At 39.8% G+C, this 24750-nt stretch overlaps 1 long non-coding RNA gene across 1 annotated transcript; it reads left to right on the top strand.

Moving 5' to 3' along the window:
• The first annotated feature begins 959 nt into the window (after positions 1-959).
• LOC309607183 lies at positions 960-17515 on the top strand. Its single transcript, XR_014232304.1, has 3 exons — positions 960-1588; positions 11598-12239; positions 12735-17515. It is a non-coding gene; the product is annotated as an uncharacterized lncRNA (long non-coding RNA).
• Positions 17516-24750: the final 7235 nt, after the last annotated feature.

The raw sequence follows: 24750 nt of genomic DNA, 5'->3' as shown, positions 1-24750 counted from the left end.
AAGAATTCCAGGCTGTTTCCATGGAAATTCTAACTTTGTTTTGCTTAAGCACTTCATACAGAAGAGGTTTCATTTTGGATATTTGTTCTCAGTTGAATTTTAGAAGTTCAATAATGATTTTAGCTAAGTCATTTACATTCCAGACTTTGAAATCTCAATCATAAATCAAAATGAGAAGGAAATCAGACAATACATGCATGTATAAGCACTTTAGAAATTTTAGATAAGAAAAAGGATTTTTAGCTTTGATATCACAAATTAGTGCTGTCTCAAAATTGCACAGTATTTGGTCATTCTTGACCAACTTATTCAGAAAGTACCCTTCTTTCCAGTCACTTGTATCCCAGAAGATGAATGCAATTATTTTTTAAATTCAAGATGCTACCACTAAGCTATCAATATAATTTAAGTGAGTTGGAGGCTGTGCATTGTTTTCCATTTTTCCACACTTAGAGGTCATTCTGATTACATCATAACAGGGATTGAGTAACAATCATTATTTCTTTTCGTTTAAAAGCTCAGATAATGTGTTCCTAAAAGGGCAAATATCTCAGACTGACTTCCAAAATGAGCGTGAAATACTAAAACATAGTTTTGCCAAGTAGAAAGTTGTGGTTTAGCTCTATTTTTAATCTATGTTCATCTGACAGTCCCAACCAGGTATGAACTTGTTTGCTTTCTGAATACTCTGACTCTTAGCTGTGCCACCTGTGCCGTAGGTGCCTCAGGTGAGGCGAAGGAGATAGAGAAGACGCCTTTGGAGAGTCTTAGAGTACGCGCTTCCATCCTGCATTTGCTTACGTACATTTTGAAATTTGAGAAAAGAGTGATGTGCAAAGGAAGTAGAAGAAAATAATGAAGAAAAGAAAAAAGCTTCCCTTAAAAACAAGTGAAAGGGGATGAGATGACGGAGTGGGAGTCACGTGGGCCGGATCGCATGAGGTGAGGACTTGCCACTAAGGGGTCTGCTGTGAGGAAGAGTGGGAGAGGGGCTGGCTGGGTGGCAGGAGACTTCATCTGGGGGTGAGGGGGTGGGGGGTCATTTAAAGGACACGAATTAGATATCTAGTTTTCTAGTTAAAAGACAGGACAACAGCTGAATTTTTGAACTATGCTTGCAAGGTTTAGATGTTTAAGAAAAAGGAGTATATTTTTTGTAACTGAAAGCTGGTAGAAACAGACAATTATGGTGCCTTTGGTAGGATCAGATAGAGCTTCATCAGGGCCCTTGGGCCTCCAGGGATAAGGAACAGTGGAATTCATTGATCTATCCTCACTTTCCATTTTAAGCAGACAAGCGAGTCAGAAAAGAGAGGAGGAGGATTAAAGAAAATGTACTTACCTTGCTAACCAGCATACTTTCCTTCTACGTATCAAAAGGTCATTTGTGGCTGAGAAAGGTGAGCTCTTCACATCGGTGTTTGCACATGCTTTGCTGCTTCTGCCTCGATGCGATGCTGGTCGCTCCTATTGATGGGCCTTTGGAGAAATAACAGAAAGTTTGCAAAGGGATGCGAGGGAAGCGGCCTGCACCACTAACCACACACCGTGTACCAGGTGCTTGTACGTAATCCTCATTAAACATAAGGTAAGCAATGGTATCCCCATTGAGCAGTAAGCAGCCTGCCCAAAGCCACAAATTCAGCGTGGTGCAGAACCGGGATTTCAAGTTGGGGTGGCCTGAAACCGCATCCTCTGTGCCCACCACCTCAACACACTGCTTCCTGACCCTGTTCTTTCTAGTGAACCCTATGCGCTTCCCCTGGGTTCCTTAGCACCTGTCCTCAATCTCCTGTGACATATGAGCAAGTGACCACTGAATTAGTGGAGGCAAAATTCCTGCACGTAGGTATGAATTCTGAGAAGAATGGGGGTAGAAGATTCCAGGGGGCTGAGGAAGCTTTCAGTGTTGCTCTGAACATGTTTGATTCATTCCTAATTACAATTGAATCCACTCTTCTGACCTTTAGCCTGACATCTAACTGTACTTTCTATACCTGCTTATCAGTAGACAACCATATTAAAAAATGTAATGCCGATTTTCTGCACTATTGCTACTTCATCAATAATATTTTTAAAACACTCCACATAGAGAACAAACTAGTGGTTATTACCAATGGGGAGAGGGGAAGGGGAAGGGGCAACATAGGAATAATCGTTTAAGAGGTACAAACTACTATGTATAAAATAAATAAGCTACAGGATATATTGCCCAGCACAGGAAATACAGCCAATATTTTATAGTAACTATAAATGGAGTAGAATCTTTTAAAATTGTGAAACACTGTGTTATACACCTGAAACATATAATATTGCAATCAACTGTACCTCAGTTAAATTAATTAATTAATTAATTAAAAACACTCCATATGCTTATCATTGATCGTGATCAGCAACGTGCTTGGCATAAACCAATGCCCGATGGAAAGATAATACACTGGGAGAGTGTAACTGACCAAGCGGGAAGTTGAAGCAAGTGCCTGAAGTCCCAGGACAACTCAGAGGGGGATTTTAAGTACAAAATCTTACCTCAAGACAGTCTCTTCAATAAGTGGTGCTGAGAAAACTGGACAGCTACATGTAAAAGAATGAAATTAGAACACTCCCTAACACCATACACAAAAATAAACTCAAAATGGATTAAAGACCTAAATGTAAGACTGGACACTATAAAACTCCTAGAGGAAAACATAGGCAGAACACTCTATGACATAAATCACAGCGAGATCCTTTTTGACCCACCTCCTAGAGAAATGGAAATAAAAACAAAAATAAACAAATGGGACCTAATGAAACTTAAAGGCTTTTGCACAACAAAGGAAACCATAAACGACAAAAAGACGACCCTCAGAATGGGAGAAAATATTTGCAAATGAAGCAACTGACAAAGGATTAATCTCCAAAATATACAAGCAGCTCATGCAGCTCAATATCAAAAAAACAAACAACCCAATCCAAAAATGGGCAGAAGACCTAAATAGACATTTCTCCAAAGAAGATATACAGATGGCCAACAAACACATGAAAGGATGCTCAACATCACTAATCATTAGAGAAATGCAAATCAAAACCACAATAGGGTATCACCTCACACCAGTCAGAATGGCCATCATCAAAAAACCTACAAACAATAAATGCTGGAGAGGGTGTGGAGAAAAGGGAAGCCTCTTGCACTGTTGGTGGGAATGTAAGTTGATACAGCCACTATGGAGAACAGTATGGAGGTTCCTTGAAAAACTAAAAGTAGAACTACCATATGACCCAGCAATCCCACTACTGGGCATATACCCTGGGAAAACCATAATTCAAAAAGAGTCATGTACCACAATGTTCATTGCAGCACTATTTACAGTAGCCAGGACATGGAAGCAACCTAAGTGTCCATCGACAGATGAATGGATAAAGAAGGTGTGGCACACATATACAATGGAATATTACTCAGCCATAAAAAGAAACGAAACTGAGTTATTTGTAGTGAGGTGGATGGACCTAGAGTCTGTCATACAGAGTGAAGTAAGTCAGAAAGAGAAAAACAAATACCGTATGCTAACACATATATGTGGAATCTAAAAAAAAAAAAAAAAAAAAATGGTTCTGATGAACCTAGGGGCAGGACAGGAATAAAGATGCAGACGTAGAGAATGGACTTGAGGACACAGGGAGGGGAAAGGGTAAGCTGGGACGAAGTGAGAGAGTGGCATGGACATATATACACTACCAAATGTAAAATAGATATCTAGTGGGAAGCAGCCTCATAGCACAGGGAGATCAGCTCGGTGCTTTGTGACCACCTAGAGGGGTGGGATAGGGAGGGTGGGAGGGAGAAGCAAGAGGGAGGAGATATGGGGATATAAGTATATGTATAGCTTTGATTCACTTTGTTATAAAGCAGAAACTAACACACACACACAAAATCTTACCTCACAGATCCTTTGATTGGTGCTTTCCCTGCAGCCCCTGCTGCCACTTTCAAAGAGTCATTCTGTGTCAGAAAAGAAATACTGATAGATCTGTATCAGAAAAGGAATACTGATAATAGTCAACATCAAATTGAACACTTTTCTCTCTATTACCATTGTACACTTCTTTACTTTAAATGTCTAGATTTTGGCTACCATTTACTGGGCATCCACTTATGCCAGACTACATTATTTTTTTCTTTTTCTTTTTAATTGAAGTATAGTTGCCGTACAATATTATATGTTACAGATGTACAATATAATGATTCACAATTTTTAAAAGTTTTACTCCATTTATAGCTATTATAAAATATTGACTTTATTCCCCATGTTGTACAATATATCCTTGTAGCTGATTTTATACAGAATAGTTTGTACCTCTTACTCTCCTACCCCTATCTTGCTTTTCCCCTCTTCCCTCTCCCCACTGGTACCCACTAGTTTGTTCTCTTATCTATGTGTCTGCTTCTTTTTTGTTTTACTCACTAGTTTGTTGTATTTTTTTTAGATCCCAGGTATAAGTGATATCACACAGTATTTGTCTTTCTCTGTCTGATTTATTTCACTTAGCATGATGCCCTCCAAGTCCATCCATGTTGGCATTATTTCATTCTTTTTTATGGCTGAGTAGCATTCCATTGTATATATATACATCTTCTTTATCCATTCATCTGTTGATGGCCACTTAGGTTGCTTCCATATCTTGGCAATTGTAAGTAACTGCATACATTATCTTAAATCCTCACAGCCTCACTATAGACTTGGCATTATTATCTTCACTTGACGTGGAGGCTAATGTAGTTTGCCTAAAGTCATAACTGAAGGTGGTAGAACTGTAAGTTGAAACCCAAGTCTGGATGATGCCAAAGACTAACTGCCACTGGATTATTTTAGCGGTCTCTTTCTGCGTCACTAGGAATTGTCTCAGAAATTCTAAGGCAAGTTTAACAATCATGACTTCAATTCTATAGACCCTTCAAAACCAAATTTAAGGACTCCAAGGCAAGTTATTCACATGATTAAAACGCTTAAAAATATATAAAGATATACAGAAAGATAGCATAGCACAAATGCCTCTGTGCTCATTTTCTGAATTTAATTTCTGTTGTCAACATTTAGGTAGTCACAATACTAAGGGTTATAATGACTAGTCATCTTGACCTCCATCCTCTTGTGCTTTTTTGGGAAAAGTGTTATACTGTGATTTATTATTGTAATAAAATATAAAATTGAATGAGTATATGTCCAAGAGTGCCAAATAATTATAAACTTTTAATATTGCCAATCTTAATAACATGGGATTTAAATGTAGGGAATAGTTACTAAAGGTGTATGATTCAAGTCATCTGCCATGAATGAGCTTGAGTAGTGAGATTGACTGTCTCAATGCCAGTTAAGAAAAGATTAAGGAGGAAAGGAGAACTTGAAGAAGAAATAGCACCGGAACCAGGAGCCATAGCAGCTTGGGAAGGGCTGAGTGGGAAGTACACACAGGGTCTTCACTTGAAGAGTTTAAGGAGTGAGACTGACCAGTGAAAGAAGTCCCTGTGCTTGCCCCTCAAGCACACATGTGGAATGGCTTTATGTCCTGGGCATACCGGGAATCTTGGTAATTCACACTTTCATAACAGCTGCATTTCTTATCATCTTTGGCATATTTCTTCAGATTGCACAAAACCTCTTATCTTGCACACATTCTCGCTCTGGACTGCTGTCTCTTTCAGCTGCTTAGAAGCCGCGTCCCTTAAATCTCCCAGCTGTCTGTCTTACCTTTCAGCCCTTGCTTCCTTTATCTGATATTTTTTTAATCTTTCCCAGCTGCCACTTCTGGCACAGTAGTTGTCTCTCGGTTCTCTCAGAGTGAGACATTTCAGCACGCCGATGTGGGGAGGGAACATAACCATTATAAAAATGCATTTGCAAAATTAGCCCTGAAATCTATGAAGAAAAAAAATCATCTCAGCATTCCTACAACCTGTGCACTGCATGAATCAACTCATGCATTTCTGCAAGGATGAGACACTTAAGAGGCTTGCACAGGAAATGCCAGAGAGAACCACAGGGCACTTAATTGTCCAAAACAAGAGATTTCTCCCCTTAGAAATGCACATTCTCTGCGGCAGCAGACTCACCGAGCTTATGTAACACCCTCTCGGTTGGATAAAATGTTTACTGGCATCCCCACTGTGTACAGAAAGGTAAATGCTACAAGCTGGTGACTAATTTCACTTCGTATTGGAAACTCTTTGGTTTCACTTGCCTATCACCAATACCTGTAGTTGATTCTAAGCTTTTGTAATCAATGTGATTGTCATGCCTCAGGGTAATTCTTTTGAGAGAACTTTAGTGGTTCTGTGGGGTTACCAGATTTTCTTAACATGATGGATTCTGAGTGATTAAGAGAAAAAATATAATTTTAGTTTGAGGGTCTTTTAAAAAAAATTGTGTAATAAGGGCTTGAGGACCTCTGAAAACTTTGGGGATGCCACACTGCTAGGCACAGCTAGGAGCTTCTGGCTCAGCAGCTGTCACTCATTTATTCCCACTCAAGAAATGCTCCAAAAGTAAGATGTCCTGGGTAATCCCCTGGTTCTCTGTGGGGTTGGCCAATATTGCTCTCTTCTATATTAATCTCGGAAATTTGAGCAATCTGTTAAACTATCTTTGTGTTGCTAGTGTGCTATTAAGAGTATTATTCCGAAGAATGATATCAACCAATATCGAAGGTAAATCTCTTGCTTGTACAGAAATACATACCCACTATGCTTTGAAGTAAATGGGAACTTTTTGGATACCTAATTAAGTCCAGGTTCTTGAGATGAGGGGAAAATCAACAAGCAAGGTCCATTCGAACTGGATTTACTCATTTTGACTGTCTTCTCAATCAGATCAGTTGCCATCTCTGAATGTATTTGATAGAAACCTGCATTGATTATAATCTGCCAGAAAGAATGGTTGAACACACACACACACACACACACACACACACACACACACACTCACATGCACATCTCCCAGTTGCAAAGGGCAAACCCTTTCCAGCTATTGCTAATTAGATAAAAGTTTGGATCCTGATAGAAATAGTTTGCGCTGAAGGGTAGAAGCTCTATAACTCTAAACGGTGAATTGGTGTCATATTTGAGATCCTGCAGTTCCAAACGTCACCGGCTCAGCACTTCATAGGCCCGGGGCAGACGAGTGATATAGGCAGTGGATTCTACAAATTACTGTTTAAAAACTAAAGTTGTAATTATTTTTCATTTCCAGAGTCACTCTTATTCTTTTTTTGTCCATTTTCCTTTTCTGTTACAGTGATGTCAACACTAAAATTTTAATCTTTATTGGACATCACTGGGCATTTTCTATGTATAAGCCATGTTAAATATACTGCATCTTTCTGGAATTTTTCTTCTGTGTAATAGCCAATATATGGCAGCTAACATTCCCTTGACATTATTAATTTTTATGCAATCTTTGAATAAATGACTTTTTAAAAATCTTTTATAGAATAAAGAAGGAGTAACTAAAATGGTGGGAATTGGTTTCTTAAAATTAAAATGTTCACTGTTTTATAGATCAGTTATCTTTCTTATATTTATTCCAGAGGAATTATTTGCAATGGTAACCATAAAATTGTAATCATTTTCGTGATTTCAGTTATGTTAAGTTAGATATAGCTAGTAGGTGTTTATAGATTCTTCAGACACAGAGGAGATGTCAGTTAACGCAGACATGAATCCAAGCATAAAAGCTGTAAAAAGACTATGGGAACATGCAAGTGCATCAAAGAATGATGCAAAGTATTCTCTAAGGGTGGGAAAATAAAAATAATGTCACCATAGGGTGAAGAATTGTAACTCTGAACAAAGAGAGACATTGAACTGTTTAACTGTTCCAGCGTCTATTGCAGTGTAACAGACCACCCCAAAACCTAGGGATGCAAAATCAAAAACAGCTATTTGTTCATGTTTGCTGTCCTGTGGTCAGAAGTTCAGAAAGGGCACAGAGGGGCCAGCCCTTCTCTGCTATACAGTGTCTGCACTCCATCAGCAGGCATGATTAGAATGGCCAAGGTGTCTGGAATGCATAGTGGCCCAAACAGCTGGGCCCTGGAGGATCACTTCCAAGACGGCAGCTCCAGCATGGCAGTCTCAGGGCTGTCTGATTTTCTGCACAACAGCTCAGAACTCCAGTGAACAAGCTGAAAGCTGCATGACCTTTCTTGGCCCAGCCCAACAAGTTACATAGCATTGCTTGTGCCACATTCTGTGGATTCTAAGTGAGTCACTAAGGCCAACCTAGACTCAGTGGCAGGGGACTTAGACCCCAGCTCTTGATGGGAGGAATAAAAAGTATTTGGTGCCATCTTTAAAACTGCCATATTAATAAAGTTTCTTTTTTTCAAGGTAAGTTCATTTGCCTTTAATGTCTTTTTCATGCTAATACCTAATTTGTAAGTAATAAGTTCTCTTCTCCTTTCTGCGGCTATAGTTGCTCATGTTTGAAATGTAGGAATTGGTGTGCTGTGTTATGAGTGGTGGAGCCCTGAGGTATAGCTGTATAAGAGGTTACTAGTTTTAATAACAAAATAGACATTCAGATGTCAGTAGGGTATGTTAAATAGTTATTAGATATAATTTATCACCCAACTTTTTAGGAGACTGACATTTTTTCTAAATCTGATAACCAACTAGCCAGATGTTAGGATGTGAGTCCAAATTCCTAGAGTTGGGATATGCACCGGAGGAAAAATAGCCAGATCTGGAGAGCACAGAGTGAACCATGACACTAAATGGCCGGAACCTACATCCAGAGGAAGCCAGTAGCCTGTACATTTAGAAGGACGATGGAGTGGGAGGTCAAGGGCGACAAGTTTAATCCATGTCCCACCAGGTATCACCATTATGTGCTTGGGTAAGTCCCTTACTTCTTTGTCTCCTGTTTCCTCATCTGTAAAGAATTTGGCTAGGTAACTTCAGGAGTTCCTTTCTTCCAGTTACGGTGACACTATGATTTTAGTTCAGGCCCCTCCTACCAGGGCAGCTCTTAAAGCATGTATGAAAAGGAGATAGGAAAAATAATTTTAAAAGCATTCCTTTGGTGACTACTTTATCTTACAATAGAGCTTCTAGCCCTTTGCATGTTTCAGTGCATTTTTACATGTATTAAAATGCCTACACTAAGAGAAGAAAGATATGAGAAAGAGCTTGAACAGAAGGTATTTGGTGCCAATAGGTTACAATTAAGATTATGGGTCCCTTTGCTTCAATTTACAAAGTAAAATAAAATAGCAGGTTAAGTATATTAAAATTGAAAAAAAAAAAAAAGATTCAGGGTCCAGTGAGAGCTTTCTGGTCAACTTGAGAGGCACCCAGGATAGTGTCTGTGCAGGGAGATGACAACACCAGCATCCCTCCCTTCTCCTCTCTCTATTCACTCAGCCAGGAGAAAGCTGCTTTTCCTCTGAGATGTAGCTTGAACAAGAGCCACCCTCACATTGCCTAAGGCAGGTACACATGTGGGCTGCTGGAGGCGACGTCTGGGCCTGCTGAAGTGAGGCCGAAAAGCTGTGTCATATTTGTCTGGGGCAACGGGGGCCTCGCCTAACAGTGAGATCCATCAATAATCCATGGCCCTGTAGAGAAAGAACCCTATTAATAAGAAATGTTGTTGTTTGTAAAAGACAGAGCCAATGATGCCCTCCTTCCAGGGAAACCGAATATGCTCAGAGTGACGCAGCGCTCTCTGAACTTTCCAGTGACACCAACAGATAGCTGAGATCAGAAGCAATTTTAGAAGATGCATTCAGCATACAACAGTCATTTCTGCCAGCCTAATTTGTTAGGGTCAAAGGCTGGTCAGAAACACATTTGACCAATGTGTCAATTATACCGCAATAGAAAGAGAAAAGGAAGGAAAGAGAAAGAGAGAAAGGAAGGAACGAAGGAAGGGAGGGAGGGAGGGAGGAGAGAAACTTGACCAGAGGTTTGCTTGTTTGTTTGTCCCTTCAAGACTGGTCAAGGGCACCGAGTTATTTTGGGGCCTTAGGCTTTATATCAGGTCACTGTTTAAGTATAAAAATGTTATCTGCCTGGTTTTAGACCCAATATGGAAGACTGAAAATCAACAGAATTCCCAAATCTATTTTTCATTCCATTTAGAGCTCATAATCTTCTAGATATGTCTAGTTCTTCTTTATGGTAGCATTTAATTATTAATCCTTCCTTACTTTTAGATTCTAATTTAAGAGTGCATTAATAGATTGCTCACTAGGGAGTTTGCCAAAATCATGGCAGGACAAGGTCATCAGGAGCTCGGATTTGGAGGCAGACTGAGCTGGGACTGAGACTGGGCTCCACCACATGCCAGCTGAGTGGCCTTAGGCAAGTTACATACCCTCTCTAAGTCTCTATTTCCCCCTTGGTAAGAGGGGGATGACGCCTCATAAAGTACAATAATGTAAAGCATTGAGAAAGGCAAGGAGTAAGCATTCAATAAAGGTTAGACGTTTTAATTGCTTTTCTCAATTATTCATTTGACAAATATTTATTGTTTAATATGTGCTAGGCATTGTTTTAGGCACTGGGGACATGAAAGTAGAAAAACATACAGCTTTGATACTCATAGAACTTACATTCTGGGAGGAAGGGAGACCAAAAATAAACAAACAAGTAAATACGCTATTCCAGTAGGTGAAAAAGTAATGACAAAGGAGAAAAAAGGAAAAGGGATTGAGAGCAATAGAGGTGGGAAGGGGGGTAGTGACATCTTATCAGTTTCTCTGATAAGATAACATTTAAACCAGGAACAAGGGATGTAAGGGAGTAAGCCATGGGAGCATTTGTAGGAAGATCATTCAAGGTACAGGGAACCGCATGTGCAAAGGCACTGCGGTAGGAGTGTGCTTGGTGTGTTGAGCAAGGAAGAAAGCGCAGCTAGAGTGGAGAAAGCAAGGGGGAGAGTGGCAGGAGAGGAGGTCAGGAAGGTGGCAGGGAGCAGCCTGAACATTGTACAACTTTATAGACCATGGTGACTTTGGATTTTACTGCGGGTGAGATAGGGAGCCACTGACAGGTTCTGAGCCCGGGAAGGTCAAATATAGCGAAGTTTCAGGAGGATTACTCTACCTTCTGTATGAAGGATAGACTATCGGGAGGCAAACAGGGAACCAGGGAGACCAGTTAGTAGGCTATCACAGTTGTCCACACAAGAGATGATAGCAGTTTGCACTAGATGGTCATAATAAGGTGAGAAGAGGTCAAATGCTGTATATATTTCAGTTAAGAGTCAATAGTATTTGCAGATAGAAACAGTGTGAGGTTTGGGAAACAGAAAGTAGTCAAAGATGACTCCAAGGTTTTGGCCTGAGTAGCAGGTAAGATGGAACGAGTACTTACCAAAAAGGCAGAGTCAAAGCAAGGACAAAATTGGTAATATGAGGTGAAGGCAAGAGACAAATCAAGAATTTTGATTTAGATATACTAAGTTTCAGTTGTCTATTAAGTATCAAGATGTCAAGCAGGCAGTTTGATACACTAATCTAGAGTTTAGCAGAGATGACGGGGTCTGAGATAAAACTGTGAGAATTGTTGTCATCATTAGAGCTATTGACCAGTATTTCTGGTTTGCTTCTTCTAGGTCCATGATGTGACTGTATTTCCTGCCCCCTTGAAGTTAGGCATAGCCATGTGACTTGATACAGCCAATGAAATGAGAACAGAAATGATTCTGTCATTTCAGGCAGAGGCTTTGAGAGTTCACCATGTCTGCTTTTCCTGCCTAGGTGATTGTGGACATATGTGTCAGCCTGGATCTCTGAGTGACCACAATTAACAGATACCCCTGCTGACTCATGATGGACACTTAGAGTGAAAGAGAAGCAAATCTTTATTTTCCTAGAGCACTGAGACTTGAGGGTATTTTGCAGAAAAATCTAGCTATTCTAACAATTATGCATAAGTCATAAAGATAAAAATGTATTTAAATCATGGACCTGGATAAGATCACCTATGGCATGCGTTTTGATGGTAATGAGGAGTGGGCTGAGGGCTGAGCCCCATGGTCCTGTCCCAACACTTAGAGGTGAGGAAGAAAAGGAAGTTCCGGGAAAGGAGAGTGAGAGGAGCAGCTGCTAAAGAAAATTAAGAGATGGCGTGGAGAAAATGCCTTAAGAAGGAGGAAGTAATCGACTGTGTTAAGTGCTGTGGATCGGCTAAGAAAGATAAAAATTTGGAAATGAGCAATGGATGAACAATGGATTTGGCAACATGGAAGTTACTGGTGAGCTTGATAAGAAAGATTTTGAGAAGGGTGGGGAGCAAAAGTTGGCTGGTACCAGGTTCAGGAATGAACGAGATAAAAGGAATCGAGACGGTAAGTACAGACAAGAAAGACGGAGAACATTTTCCTGTTAAGAGAAACAGAATGAGCAGGGATCAAAGGAGGATGTTTTAAGGTAGAAGATTATAGCAATGAAAAATTTATCCCGTAGAGAGAAAATATTAATGATGCAGGAGAGTGGACCACTACAGGAGCAATGTCACTGACAGGCAGAGGGGGTGACCTAGCGTTCAAATGATGAGGCTGGAGTGTGAGCAGTCCTCCATGGTCAGAGGAGAGAAGACGAATTGTAAGGGTACAGATGCAGGTAGGGTGGTAGGTGGGGTGATGAGGTAAAAGTTCTCTTTTGATTGGTTCGATTTTTTCAATGCAATAAGAAGTAACGTCAGGACTTCCCTGGTGGTCCAGTGGTAAAGAATCTGCCTTCCAATGCAGGGGACACAGGTTTGATCCCTTGTTGGGGAACCAAGATCCCACATGCTGCGGGGCCAACTAAGCCCGCCCGTGTGCCACAACCACTGGTCCGGTGCACCTCAACGAGAGAGAGAAAAACCTGCACACCATAACTTGAGAGAAGCCCACGTGCCACAATGAAGAGCCCATACGTGCCGCAACCAAAGACCCTGCGTGTCACAACTAAGACCCAACGCAGCCAAAAAAATAAAGAAAATAAATAAATAAATATTAAAAAAAAGAAAAAAAGGTAACGTCATTTGCTAAGAGTGAGGACAGTGAAGGTAAGAATGGTCTGAAAGGTTCTGTGTGTTCTGGTTGCTCCCTGCCACCTCCCTGACCTCCTCTCCTGCCACTCTCCCCCTCACATTCTCCACTCTAGCTTCACTGTCTTCCTTGAACACACCAAGCACACTCCTGCCCCAGGGCCTTTGCACATGTGGTTCCCTGTGCCCAGAATGATCTTCCTACAAATGCCCACATGGCTTACCTCCCATACTCTTGTTCTCTGTTTAAATGTCATCTTATCAGAGAAGCTTCCCAGTCTTGCCAATCAAAAACACCACCTGGTACCTCAATGGCGGTACAGTGGTTAAGACTCTGCACTTCCACTGCAGGGAGTGGAGGTTCCATCTCGGGTGGGCGAACTAAGATCCTGTGTGCCACATGGTGAGGCCAAAAAAAAAAAAAAACTACCACCCCACTTTCTACCTATATCTATCCTACTCTAACCCTTTTCCTTCTTTATTTTTTGTTATTACCTTTATCACCTATAAGTATATTTGCTTGCTTGTTTATTTTTGGTCTTCCATGCCCCCAGAATTTAAGCAGCACAAGCACCAAAACTTGGTGTTTTGAGGAGGGAGGTGAAGATCTAAGATAAAAGTCTAGGAGAATGGGATTATGGTGAGAAACAGAGTAGGACTAACAAGCAGCTCTCAAGGCCTACTAAGGTTAACGGCCATGAATTTAAAGCACTGTATCTCTTCAAAAATATGCCAATATTCAGAATTATCTCATTTTCTATCTGGAAAAAATATATTCAGCTTCATGAACAAACAGGAGAGGAAAGAAAAAAAGAAAAAGTCATGAGATTCCTAATGAAATGTTTTGGTTGTCATTCAAGTGATGCTGCTGAAAAGTGTTCCAAGAGCCCCCAAACCTGATATCTTAGCTAAGGTCTTTGCTCCCAAAATACCATTCCACTTCCACATCATCTACTTCCTATTAGACACTAGGGCTATCTTTTTAGAAAATTCAAAAGAGCCGTCTGGACCAAGGAACAGATTCTTCCACTCTCACTACAAAAGGCTGAACAATAGGAAAAAAAACTGCCTTTACTTATAGCTTATCGGGTCTCTGTATAAAGTTGAGTGTTTGACTTACCCTTTTCGGATAGAGCCACCTTGAAGTCAGGGACAGTGTTTGTTTATAATATGTCTAATTTATGCATAAGTGTAGTTTTGCAATTGTGGCAACTAAATTAAAAGGATAATATGACAGAAATTGTTTCATCATCACTCACTGAGAGACAAATGTGTTCATCTCTGAAACAAAGGTGAACTACATCAAGGTAATGTGCTCTCCTTCCTAGGACCTATCTTGGGTTGCTTTGCTCATGAATGATATGGTTTTGGTGCTCCTGACCCCTGATATTTTAGTAAATTATTGCCTTGAATTTCTTTGTATGGAAGACTCAGACCAACATCATTGATCAGCCCTGAAAGGTGCGCATTGTGAACAGATCCCCAAATCTCAGTGGCTTATGATAACAGAGTTTGAATCTCAGTCAAGCCACAAGTCCACTGTGTTTGGCTGCCATGCTGTTTCATGTCATCTTCACTCCAGGACCCAGGATACCCTGGCAGAGACTATCTAGAATGTGGCTGGTGACAGAGGGAAAAGATTACAGAAAGCACAAACTCTTCTTAAACTTTTGAATGAATGAGATACGTATCACTTCTCATACTCCATTGGCAGAGCATGTCTCTTGGCCAAGCATGACTTCAGTGGCTTGGGAAAGTAGAATCTTCTCTCAGGAAGGGCAAATGGATGTTGGTAAACTGTAATACAATCTACCAAAGGAACCTCCCCCAGTCTTCCCAGATAGAGTTCATCACTGCTTCCTCTGTTTCACCTCCAGAATTTCTTTATGCTCTATTATTACAGAGGGTGTTATAACTGTTTACATGGCTCTAGTCCCTCGACTAGACCAGGGACTCTGTCAAGATTAGGGCTGTCTGTTATTGTCTTGTCACTTACACAGTGCCTGGGACAGAGTAGATGCCCTGTTGAATTAAATATCAATAGTACTGGATGGATTGATTAAGACTGGATGAATTGAATAGATTTGGATAGATTGGATCAGATTGATGTAAAGCAGAGTATTTGAGTCCATGTGTTGGTGTGTGGTGTAAATAATTAAGCCTGAATTGAATGTAGCATAAGGCAAAATTAGCTTAGACGGGACTTTGAATGCAGAGAGCTGTTTGCTTAATGATGATGCTTTACTGATGAGAAAATTAAAGCCTACGTAGAAGAGATGACTGGTCCCATGACATCACAAGAGTCAGTGAAGAAATTAGGTTTTCATTTTCCTAATTTGGTTCTCTTTCTCTCATAACCAGAAGCCCCTTTGGAAAAAACAATACCACCACAATCACCACCTAGGTATTTACTTGATATTTATTTATAAAATACATATTCGAGGTAAAATTTGAAATAATAAAAAGGGATAAGCAAAATCCACCATCCCCATATCATGCCTCTACTTCATCTCCGGACAAGTAACCACTGTTGACACCTGCTTATGTATCTTCCAGAAATTTTCTATTCATGCACAAACATTTATATGTGATTTTTTAATACAAATTATATGATACATGTGCCATTTGCTTTTAAAATTTAAGAATATGTACAACAGAAATTAACACAATACTGTAAATCAACTATACTTCAATAACAAACAAACAAACAAATAAATAAATAAATAAATTTAACAATATATCCTGAACATCTTTAGTATCAGCCTATGTGAACCTACACCCTTGTTAGGCTGCATGATATTCTACTATGAATACCACTATTTATATAACTAGCTAACTGTTATATGCATTTAAGCATTTCATATATTTTAATATTACAAATGATGAAATATATCACCTATATACTCAGACTCCCTAATTTATATCTCAAGCCCTGACCTCTCCTCCAGATTATTATACTATCTATCTACTTGGTATCTTCACTTTTAATATCAAATAGCTATCAAAACTGAAATGGTCAGAAAAGAGAATTTTTGTGTTCCCCCATCAAATTTTTCCTTTCCTAATCTTCCTCTTCTCAGTTAATGACACCTCTATCCACCTAATAATACAGACTAAAATATTAGCAGTCATTCTTATTTCCTATCTTTTCTTCAACTGATGTATCCAATTTCACATTGGCTCCAGCTCCAAAATAAATCATGAATTCAACCACTTTCCCTGACCTCCATTGCTGTTACTCTAGGCTAAGTTCTCATCATGCTTCACTTGATTCACTGCAATAGCCTCCTAGCTGGTTTCCCTTGACCCTTTTGGTCCATTCACATTCACCACAAAATAGCAAGAGTGATCTGTTGTTGTTTTTATTATCAAACAGAAATATATATTTATATGTGTATATATATATGTGTGTGGGTATATATATGTGTGTGTGTATATACATCCATAAAATTTAAATGAAATGAAATGCACAAATTTTAATTTTTCTGTTTTATAAGCTTTAATCCTATAAGATATAGAACATTAACATAATGCTGGAATGTTTTCTCATGCCTCTTTAAAGTCAGTCCATGTCCCCTATCTCCAACTCTAGCGATATCAATTGTACAGATTTTTTCCTCCTTAGGTAAGTTTAGCTTGTTCTAGAATTTCATATAAATAGAATCAACTGTGTTCTTTTTGTGTGAATCTTCTTTCACTTAGCATAATGTTCTTGAGATTTATTCATGTTGTTAAATGTATCACTAGTCTGTTCCTTTTTATTGCTAGTTAGTATTCTATCATATACATACACCACAATTTGTTTATCCATTCTTGGGTTAATGAACACTTGGCCTATTTAGAGTTTGGGGCTATTATAAATAAAGCTTCTATGAACATTTACATACAAGTCAATTTTTGGACATATATTTTCATTTCTGTTGGGTAAAAACCTCAGGAGTAGAATTGCTGGGTTATAGGGTAGGATTATACTAGGTTTTATAAGAAACAGCCAGACCATCTTCCAAAATTGTTATACTACTTTATACTCCCAGTAACAATGTATTGGGAGTGCCTGCTTTCTCCTTCTGCAGTGTGGTTTTATTTCTTGTTCACTCTTTAAGATCCAGCCTTTGGGGATCTGAACTTTACATAGGGGTTCCCTATAACACTCCCAGCCTGGGTGGACCCTAGACTTCATCTCCTTCTCTGTGCCCTGAGCATCGATCAAAACAGAGATTAAAGTTCACCAAAGTTGCAAACACCCTTAGGATAAAAGCCAGTTTCAGGCATGTACCAACTAGGATTCCTGGTATCATTTCATTTTGGCATCTGCAAATTCCTTACTTATTTGCAAGATCTTGAAAGTGTTAAACATACAAAATTATCCAGAATTTTTAGTTGTTTTTAATAGGAGAGATTCATTTCACATTTTAATCAGATTAGATTTCATTTAGGACATCTAGTCTGCCATGCTGTCATAATTGGAAGTCTCCAGACTGTACTTTAAAAAATGTAAAGCGGGGCTTCCCTGGTGGCGCAGCGGTTGAGAGTCTGCCTTCCAATGCAGGGGACATGGGTTCGAGCCCTGGTCTGGGAAGATCCCACATGCCACGGAGCAACTAGGCCCGTGAGCCACAACTACTGAGCCTGCGCGTCTGGAGCCTGTGCTCCGCAGCAAGAGAGGCCGCGATAGTGAGAAGCCCGCGCACGGTGATGAAGAGTGGCCCCCGCTTGCCGCAACTAGAGAAAGCCCTCGCACAGAAGCGAAGACCCAATACAGCAAAAATAAATAAATTAATTAATTAATTAAAAAAAAAAAGAAAAAATTAAAAAAAAAAAATGTAAAGCGGATCACGTTACATCTCTGATCAAAAATTTCCAATGGTTTTGTATGGCACTTAGAACAAAACTTCAACTTCCTAGGTTGACCTTCAAGGCCCTAGGTTACATGACCTGTGCATACTCCTGTGGTTTCATCTTAAAACACTACACTCCTGCTACACTGGCCTTCTTTCTGGTCCTCAGACACAGACAACTTTTCTCCATCTTAGGATATTGCTGATTCCTCCACCTGGCTACCTCTTTCATATCCTTAATATCTCAGAGAGACTTTTCCTGACTTTACCATCTGAAGTAGCCTCCCTCACTACAAATCACTCTTTATCCCAACAGTCTTATGTTATTTTCTCATAGCTCTTATCACCATAAGAAATCGCATTATTATTTCCTTATTTATTTGTTTGTTGTCTGTCTTGCCCCGTTAGAGAATATAAATTCCATGAGAGCAGAGACTGTATCTCTTTTGTTTCACTGCTGTTCTCCCAGTGCCTAAAATTGTACTGATAACCTAGAAGCACTTAGTGAAGAATAGTTAAATGAATGAACAAATGAACCGGTCTGCAGGGGCTAACCTTTAACTATTTACTGTAAACGTAGCCATGCCTAAGTATGTAAATATTAAATTTCCATTTAAAAAATAAACTAATTTCCTTTTATTTCTCCTTTACTTAGTGTTACTTGGATTCTTAAAAAATTCACTATATGTGTGTATTATCTATGAATTGCAGGGGCATTATTATATGTTATATAAAGAAGATGTTGGTTTTCAAAGGGTTGAGAATCACTGTGTTACATGCTCATGATTCCCTATAGTCTAAGCACCAGACCCATATTTGTCCAGTGTTCTACTGAACATCTTGCCCTCAGACACTGCATGGCATTCTAGATGTGTCCAAAGCAAATATCATCATCTGGCTTCACAAAACTTCCTCCCTGTGCTTGGTTCCTCAGTGCTACACTCTTGGTCACCATGCCCCCAGCCCCACCATCATTTAATTCATCAAAAGTATTATCTTTCTACCTCCTTGACATAACTTATGACTATCTATTCTTTTCCATCCCCATTTCCATGCCTTAGTTTAAATGCTCATCATCTTATCCGTGGAACCTTGAAATATTCTACCCTTGGGTCTTCTCACCACCCTTCTATCACTCTTATTCATAGACCATATGAATATCAATCATATTATGGATATGGAATAAAAAAGAGGCTACTGTGCATGACATTGACCATATTACAAATTCACATTACACGACCATCTTTCTAACGTTTCAAATCTGATCACATCCCTGGCACCACATTGCCTGCCAAAATAAATCCATCCCCCTCGGCATGGTTATACTGCCCTGTATTACCAGGCCCCATCTTAGTTCTTTAGCCTCTTCCCCAACTCCATCCATGTCCTATACTCCAGCCATACAGACCAAGTCTGCAGTTCTCAAGACATGTTCTTATGTGTCTGAACGGATTTGGACATGTTTCCTCAGCCAGAGTCATTCCCGCCCCATCTCTTCTTGTTTGCTGTTGATGTCTATCATCATCCTCCAAAACTTAGCTCAGCCGATCGGTCCCACCATGGAGCTTTTCCGCATTTCACCAGGCTGGATTGCCTGGGTCTGAAATCTTCTCCTAGATGTCCTTGAATCATCACACTTGCTGTGCTGTACTGTAACTCCTCATGTACATCCCCCAACTGTAATGCCAACTTCTCATAAAATCACAACCAGCCCCATGTTCATAAGAGACCAGACACAGGACTTCCCTGATGGTGCAGTGGTTAATAATCCGCCTGCCAATGCAGGGGGACATGGGTTCGGGCCCTGGACCAGGAAGATCCCACATGCCGCGGAGCAACTAAGCCCGTGTGCCACAACTACTGAGCTTGCACTCTACAGCCTGTGAGCCACAACTACTGAGCCTGCATGCCACAACTACTGAAGCCGGCATGCCTAGAGCCCATGCTCTGCAACAAGAGAAGCCACTGCAATGAGAAGCCCATGCACCACAAGGAAAAGTAGCCCCTGCTCTCCACAACTAGAGAAAGCCCGTGCACAGCAATGAAGACCCAACACAGCCAAAAATAAATAAATTAATTAAAAAAAAAAAGAGACCAGACACATAAGAGATATGTAACAAACATTCCTTGAGTAGATTAATGAATCTTGCACTTGTATGGTATATTTCTTCTAAGGAATATTATTTCCAATGTCTGTTTTATGAGCTTGAATTAATATTTCCCCATGGTACTTGAGGGTTCTTTTATACATCCTTAGATTGGAATTTAATTAAACCATACGTAATATAATTACTGCATATCTGCCACAGGCAAAGCAATGTGGGCTTGAAAACAAACAAATAAAAGACAGAATCCGTAGTGTTGTGAAGCCCACAATCTTATGAGGACACGATGGCGTCATAGAACTTTAGAGCTGGAAGAGATTTTTGAGCTTTAATCCAACCCATCATTCTACAGGACAGGAAACCGAATGAGGAGCAGCCTGGAAAGCAGGTTGTAGTAGAATCAGACTAGAGCCAAACTTTCCTAGTGGGAAGAATACAACGCACACACACATACACAGACACACACACACACACACACACACACACACACACAGAGTGGGAGAATGCCGTTAAGTGCGGGAAACATTCATATCTAGCCAGTAAATGACACCTATTTTAAAAATTGGAAATGCTAGTAAAGTGATGAGACCACTGTGTAGCCTCAGACAAGTAATTAAGACTCTGTGCCTCCGTTTCCTCATTTATAAAATAGGGACAATGATGGCTACCTTCCGGAGTGTTGTGGGAATTATAAATGATGTATGTGAAGCACTCGATCAGCTAGGGATGCTTTGACTGCAAGCAACGTAAAACCCAATCTACAGCATCTTAAACAAATAAACGTTTTTTAAATATATATTTTAAATGTATATTAAAAGTCTAGATGGAGGAAGTTGCTGGCCTTCATCCAGTGGAGTGCATCCCTGAAAGTTTCTTGGCCTTTTCTTTATGTTTGTGGCCTCCTGGTGGCCACATAAGTGTTAAAGATCCTGACATCATGCCTGCATTCAAGACAGGAATGAGGGGGAAAGGAGAAAGGTCCTGCTGGACATCTATCCCTTGTTATGGGGACAGCAAGCTCACCTAGAAACACCCAGCAGAATTCTGATTATCTCTGCTATCCTATCACCATCCCTTGTTAGACAAAAAGCTACAAAAGCAACTGTTTGGCTTTTAAGCATCTGTAGAAGGGATGTCAGGAGAAAGGGAGTGGGGAATAGCTTTTCAGCAGCCAAAGAACAAGACCTTCCACAGGAACCTACCATATGAGAGGCTTACTAATGGGCAGTTATTGAAATTTTAAATGAAACTTCGAGGTTTGCTATGAATCTATGCCGTCGTCTTGATCTCTGTGCCCTAAAACAATGAACTTCTCATTATAAAGAGTAAACAAGAAAGTACTGGCTGGCTTTGGTGTGTGGTCTGTGGCTCCACCACGTCACACCTTCTGCATTTCTTGAGATTGCCCTGGGATGATGGGGATTTGGTGACTTGGGTCATGAACTCCATTATTTTGTTATTAGCCTTCAAGGTAAAGTTCAAATATTAAGCTGGTCTTTATATCTATTTTTAACACCTTGGATTTGGAGGTAGAGGAGATTAGATGAAACCCCCAAAACACACTGAAGATTGTGAAGCAATGAAAATGTAAGTGGAAACATGAAGAATCAATGCGTTCTTTATCATCCTTAATAGCTTAAATAAAATGACTGACTATTCTCAGAGTCAAAAATAATTCAGGATTTAATTGGCAAGGGTATTTTAAGGTTCTGTCTTTTTCTATTTTTCTCCTGCCTTGGTGAAGCTATGAATTACGTTGCAGGCACTGAGCATCTTGAAATAGTAGTTACTAAGACAACGTCTTGAATTAAGAATTAATTGAATTTTTAAAAACTCTCCTCCATGCACACACAAACATATTGGTATTGTGCTTCTCGTTTTGCCTTTGCACAACATCTTCCTGAGAGGAGACTATATTCTTTAGATTCTGGAAGTTAACATTTTCACATCTCCATAAGTAAGTAGAGTCCTTTCAACATGACAGAGAATCTTCTTCCTAAAGGAAAGCTACTTACTGTACAGAATGGAGTCATATTATATACTTAGTAGGTCTCCAGACTGGCTTCCACCAAATTATAGTAAATAGCTGCTATTATGTAAAAGTTGATTCCAGAGTTGCCATGATTATTTGTCAACAATGCCTGGGCTTTGCTTTTCTTAATTTGCTTTTCTTTAAGCTTTTCTTAAAAGCTTTTCAATGTTGCTTTTCTTAATTTCTTGTTGTGAGTACAAGGTTCCTCTAAAGTGGTAAATTATGCGCCTTGAATTTGAGCTATGTAAGAGCTGGCAGGTGCTACTGATGATATGAACTAAGTATTCCAGCCGAATGTTTCCATTCTCTATGGAAACATAAGCCTTCCTGTAGACACAGAAGCTTAGGGGCAAAAGGCAAGAACACACGACTCAACCTACTTAATGTTATTCATAGAGAATCAACGCACAGATTAGGTAAGTCACTTTCCCAGGACTGTAAACTAGTGGCAGAGGTAAAACAAAATCCCGGGTCTTGGGCTTCCCTGGTGGCGCAGTGGTTGAGAATCTGTCTGCTAATGCAGGGGACACGGGTTCGAGCCCTGGTTTGGGAAGATCCCACATGCCGCGGAGCAACTAGACCCGTGAGCCATAGCTACTGAGCCTGCGCGTCTGGAGCCTGTGCTCCGCAACAAGAGAGGCCGCGATAGTGAGAGGCCCGCGCACCGCGATGAAGAGTGGCCCCCGCTTGCCACAACTAGAGAAAGCCCTCGCACAGAAACGAAGACCCAACACAGGCAAAAATAAATAAATAAATAGCGTTCCCTTTCGAAATAAATAAATAAATGTACCAATATTAAAAAAAAAAAAAATGAGTAGACACACAAACATTTAAAAAAAAAAAAAAAAAAAAAAAAAAATCCCGGGTCTTCATAAGCTTGAAACTCCTTCACACCTTTTTATGGAGATAATATGCCAATGGTCTTCTCCCCATCAGCTTCATTCCACACCTCCATGCTGGGTGTCAGCCACTGTACCAGGTGCTATGGATGCAAAAGGGATTGAGACATGATCTTGCCCTTAAAGAGCTCATAATCTTTAACATCTTCGAAAGGAATGAGAAAAATGGGAACGCCCTGATTTAAGTAGAGTTGTCTCTGCCCATATAAGAGAGGGAACAGCAGCAGTGGTAGTGATTTAAATTAAATGAAGGCTATTCTCTTACTGATTCTGTCTGCTCTAAAAAATCTTTCTCAGAAGGTCGTGTAATGGCTTTGTGTCCAGCAGAATGAGAAAACAAATCTTGGCTCAGCCTTTTACCTTTTTGCATCTCAATGTCTTTATAAATAAGGATGATGGCAATGCTTAACCCCTAGACTTGTGACAATAATAACACAGAACCTCTAATGTGTGCATTAAGGGGAGAGCTTACTATACACCAGGTGGCCTTCAGAGAATCTGATTTTCCTCTTATATTTATCCAGCCCCGTTTTTCCTCCCTCAAACAATTTGCCCTTTGAGGCTACAAGAAAACTTTCCTCAATACCCTTCCTTTTATGCCTCTTGGATCTGGTGACTCCCAAAACTGTTGGCAATGCAAAGCCCCTAGAAATTTACAAGAGTGACTGTGGGTTAGGGGTGGGGGTGGGGACAGCTGAGTAGGATGTGTGGAATGGGGAGATGGGAAGAGAGTTGTAGCAGCAGCCACTGCAGACTCCTTAGCCATGATTGAAGTGTGGCTGCCAGACCTTCAATCCAAGCCAACTCTAGAGCAGCCGATTGAATAAAGAGCCTTCAGCCCCAATGTTCAGGATTTCCGCTCCATACTCATGTCTCACCCCCTGGCATATGGGTACCAAGAGGAGCTAGTTTAGCATGATTTAGGCAAATGTCATCCTCTACACTGGGAATGGTTGGAATCTTCCTAGGTTTTTAAAAAAATTATGATTATAAAATAATGATGGTTTTCTTCATTGTAAAAAGAATACAGGTCATTTTTAAACATCAGAAAAAGAAAACTATTGAAATATAAACACTTAATATTTTGAAACTTCATCTTCTAAACACAAGCATGGCAGTGGATTGTTGAAAAAAGATTTGATGTATGAATTTCAACATTTCACCACTGTTACAGGAAAAATGCTTTTTTTAGCTTAAGCTTTAAAGTGTCACAATGATAATAAATATATTCAGAGAATTCACTTTCATCATTTCAGGTATCTTGATTAGTATGTATATTATTGGGTATATTTAGTATAATATGTATACTTTGTGCCCACAAATTTGGGAAACATAAGTGAATATACATATGTCAAGGACATCTTTGATCTGTAATTGTAGTAAATTAATATCTAGTACTCTATGCTTTCTGGACATTGTGAAATACAAAAATTAATGCCCTCAAAGAGCTCAGAGTCTAGTTGGGGAAACAACCATTTCATTGCTGCCAGAAACTGACCTCATTGTCTTGCTAGCAGCTACTGACTGTTGTCCAAGATTCTAAAAAAAGACATCCCAACTCACAAATCAACTCCAAGTTATAGAAGAAATACAGTTGCACATTTCAGTTCTCTTGTCTACTTTTTCTGTCTCTGGTGCTACCCCATCTACTGCCTACTCAAGGAGAAGTGTGTTGCTGAGACTTTGTCCTACTCACACATTAAAATGTAGGATTGAGGACATTATTCACATGGGTCAAGCCATTTGGGTTTTTTAATTTTTAGATTATTCATAGAAATTTTTGCCCTGAATTACCTAAATATCTGCCTTAGTTCTTTAATTTTATAAGTGTACTCATAGGATAAGATTGAGTCATATT

This window comes from Balaenoptera borealis (assembly GCF_965194805.1).
Source record: "Balaenoptera borealis genome assembly, chromosome: 12".
NCBI classification, from domain to species: Eukaryota; Metazoa; Chordata; class Mammalia; order Artiodactyla; family Balaenopteridae; genus Balaenoptera; species Balaenoptera borealis.
The sequence above is the reverse complement of the archived record's forward strand: the minus strand, read 5'-3'. Positions and strand labels throughout refer to the sequence as shown.